Genomic DNA, 4,421 nt, shown 5'->3' on the forward strand with positions numbered 1-4,421 from the left:
TTCCACACACACTGAAACCCCTTCCCCACACACTGAAACCCCTTCCACACACACTGTAACCCCTTCCCCACACACTGACACCTCTTTCCCACACACTGAAACCCCTTCCCCACGCACTGAAACCCCTTCCACACACACTGAAAACTCTTCCCCACACAATTAAACGTCTTCCCCCCACACTGAAACCTCTCCCCCACACATTGAAAATCCTTCCCCACGCACTGAAACCTCTTCCACACACACTGAAACCTCTTCCCCACACTCTGAAACCTCTTGCCCACACACTGAAACTTCCTCCCCACACGCTGAAACTTCTTCCACACCCACTGAAACCCATCCGCACACACTGAAACCTCTTCGCCACAGACGGAAACCCTTCCCCACACACTGAAACCTCTTCCCCACACACTGAAACCTCTTCCCCACACACTGAAACCCCTTCCCCGCACACTGAACCCTCTTACCCACACACGGTACCCCCTTCACAACACACTGAAACCCCTTCCCCACACACTGAAACCTCTTCCCCACAGACTGAAACCCCTTCCCCACAGACTGAAACCGCTTCCCCACAGACTGAAACCCCTTCCCCACACTCTGAAACCTCTTCCCCACACACTGAAACCACTTCCCCACACATTGAAACCCCTTCCCCACACAATGAAACCTCTTTCCCACACACTGAAATCTCTTCCCCACAGACTGAAACCCTTCCCCACACACTGATACCTCTTCCCCACAAACTGAACACCCTTCCCCACGCACTGAAACCCCTTCCACACACACCAAAACCTCTTCCCCACAAACTGAAACTCCTTCCCCACGCACAGAAACCTCTTCCACACACACTGAAACATCTTCCCCACACACTGAAACCTCTTCCCCACAGGCTGAAAAATTCATCCACACCCACTGAAACCCATCCCCACACACTGAAACCCATCCCCACACACTGAAACCCCTTCCACACACACTGAAACCTCTTCCACACACACTGAAACCCCTTCCCCACACACTGAAACCCTTCCACACTCACTGAAACATCTTCCCCACACACTGAATCCTCTTCCACACCCACTGAAACCCATCCCCACACACTGAAACCCCTTCCACACACACTGAAACCTCTTCCACACACACTGAAACCCCTTCCCCACACACTGAAACCCCTTCCGCACACACTGTAACCCCTTCCCCACACACTGACACCTCTTTCCCACACACTGAAACCCCTTCCACACGCACTGAAACCCCTTCCACACACACTGAAAACTCTTCCCCACACAATTAAACCTCTTCCCCCCACACTGAAACCTCTCCCCCACACATTGAAACTCCTTCCCCACGCACTGAAAGCTCTTCCACACACACTGAAACCTCTTCCCCACACTCTGAAACCTCTTCCCCACACACTCAAACTTCCTCCCCACAAGCTGAAACTTCTTCCACACCCACTGAAACCCATCCGCACACACTGAAAGCTCTTCGCCACAGACGGAAACCCTTCCCCACACACTGAAACCTCTTCCCCACACTCTGAAACCTCTTCCCCACACACTGAAACCCCTTCCCCGCACACTGAACCCTCTTTCCCACACACTGTACCCCCTTCATCACACACTGAAACCCCTTCCCCACACACTGAAACCTCTTCCCCACACACTGAAACCTCTTCCCCACACACTGACACCTCTTCCCCACACACTGAAACCTCTTCCCCACACATTTAAACCCCTTCCCCACACACTGAAACCTCTTCCCCACACACTGAAACCTCTTCCCCACACACTGAAACCCCTTCCCCACGCACTGAAACCCCTTCCACACACACTGAAACCTCTTCCCCACACACTGAAACCCCTTCCCCGCGCACAGAAACCTCTTCCACACACACTGAAACATCTTCCCCACACACTGAATCCTCTTCCAACCCACTGAAACCCATCCCCACACACTGAAACCCCTTCCACACACACTGAAACCTCTTCCACACACACTGAAACCTCTTCCACACACACTGAAACCCCTTCCCCACACACTGAAACCCCTTCCACACACACTGTAACCCCTTCCCCACACACTGACACCTCTTTCCCACACACTGAAACCCCTTCCCCACGCACTGAAACCCCTTCCACACACACTGAAAACTCTTCCCCACACAATTAAACGTCTTCCCCCCACACTGAAACCTCTCCCCCACACATTGAAAATCCTTCCCCACGCACTGAAACCTCTTCCACACACACTGAAACCTCTTCCCCACACTCTGAAACCTCTTCCCCACACACTGAAACTTCCTCCCCACACGCTGAAACTTCTTCCACACCCACTGAAACCCATCCGCACACACTGAAACCTCTTCGCCACAGACGGAAACCCTTCCCCACACACTGAAACCTCTTCCCCACACACTGAAACCTCTTCCCCACACACTGAAACCCCTTCCCCGCACACTGAACCCTCTTACCCACACACGGTACCCCCTTCACAACACACTGAAACCCCTTCCCCACACACTGAAACCTCTTCCCCACAGACTGAAACCCCTTCCCCACAGACTGAAACCCCTTCCCCACAGACTGAAACCCCTTCCCCACACTCTGAAACCTCTTCCCCACACACTGAAACCACTTCCCCACACATTGAAACCCCTTCCCCACACAATGAAACCTCTTTCCCACACACTGAAATCTCTTCCCCACAGACTGAAACCCTTCCCCACACACTGATACCTCTTCCCCACAAACTGAACACCCTTCCCCACGCACTGAAACCCCTTCCACACACACCAAAACCTCTTCCCCACAAACTGAAACTCCTTCCCCACGCACAGAAACCTCTTCCACACACACTGAAACATCTTCCCCACACACTGAAACCTCTTCCCCACAGGCTGAAAAATTCTTCCACACCCACTGAAACCCATCCCCACACACTGAAACCCATCCCCACACACTGAAACCCCTTCCACACACACTGAAACCTCTTCCACACACACTGAAACCCCTTCCCCACACACTGAAACCCTTCCACACTCACTGAAACATCTTCCCCACACACTGAATCCTCTTCCACACCCACTGAAACCCATCCCCACACACTGAAACCCCTTCCACACACACTGAAACCTCTTCCACACACACTGAAACCCCTTCCCCACACACTGAAACCCCTTCCGCACACACTGTAACCCCTTCCCCACACACTGACACCTCTTTCCCACACACTGAAACCCCTTCCACACGCACTGAAACCCCTTCCACACACACTGAAAACTCTTCCCCACACAATTAAACCTCTTCCCCCCACACTGAAACCTCTCCCCCACACATTGAAACTCCTTCCCCACGCACTGAAACCTCTTCCACACACACTGAAACCTCTTCCCCACACTCTGAAACCTCTTCCCCACACACTCAAACTTCCTCCCCACAAGCTGAAACTTCTTCCACACCCACTGAAACCCATCCGCACACACTGAAAGCTCTTCGCCACAGACGGAAACCCTTCCCCACACACTGAAACCTCTTCCCCACACTCTGAAACCTCTTCCCCACACACTGTAACCCCTTCCCCGCACACTGAACCCTCTTTCCCACACACTGTACCCCCTTCATCACACACTGAAACCCCTTCCCCACACACTGAAACCTCTTCCCCACACACTGAAACCTCTTCCCCACACACTGACACCTCTTCCCCACACACTGACACCTCTTCCCCACACACTGAAACCCCTTCCCCACATACTGAAACCCCTTCCCCACAGACTGAAACCCCTTCCCCACACTCTGAAACCTCTTCCCCACACACTGAAACCTCTTCCCCACACATTGAAACCCCTTCCACACACAATGAAACCTCTTTCCCACACACTGAAAGCTCTTCCCCACAGACTGAAACCCTTCCCCACACACTGATACCTCTTCCCCACAAACTGAACACCCTTCCCCACGCACTGAAACCCCTTCCACACACACCAAAACCTCTTCCCCACAAACTGAAACTCCTTCCCCACGCACAGAAACCAACCCCACACACTGAAACCCCTTCCACACACACTGAAACCTCTTCCACACACACTGATACCCCTTCCCCACACACTGAAACCCTTCCACACTCACTGTAACCCCTTCCCCGCACACTGAAACCCTTCCCCACACGCTGAACCCCCTTCCCCACACGCTGAAACCCATTCCACACACACTGAATCCTCTTCCACATACAATGAAACCCATCCCCAAACACTGAAACCTCTTCCCCACACACTGAAACCTCTTCCCCACACGCTGAAACCCCTTCCCCACACGCTGAAACCCCTTCCCCACACGCTGAAACCCCTTCCACTCACACTGAAACCCATTCCCCACACACTGAAACCCATCCCCACAGACTGAAACCTCTTCCCCACACACTGA

Source organism: Heterodontus francisci, unplaced genomic scaffold, assembly GCF_036365525.1.
Source record: "Heterodontus francisci isolate sHetFra1 unplaced genomic scaffold, sHetFra1.hap1 HAP1_SCAFFOLD_201, whole genome shotgun sequence".
Classification (NCBI taxonomy): domain Eukaryota; kingdom Metazoa; phylum Chordata; class Chondrichthyes; order Heterodontiformes; family Heterodontidae; genus Heterodontus; species Heterodontus francisci.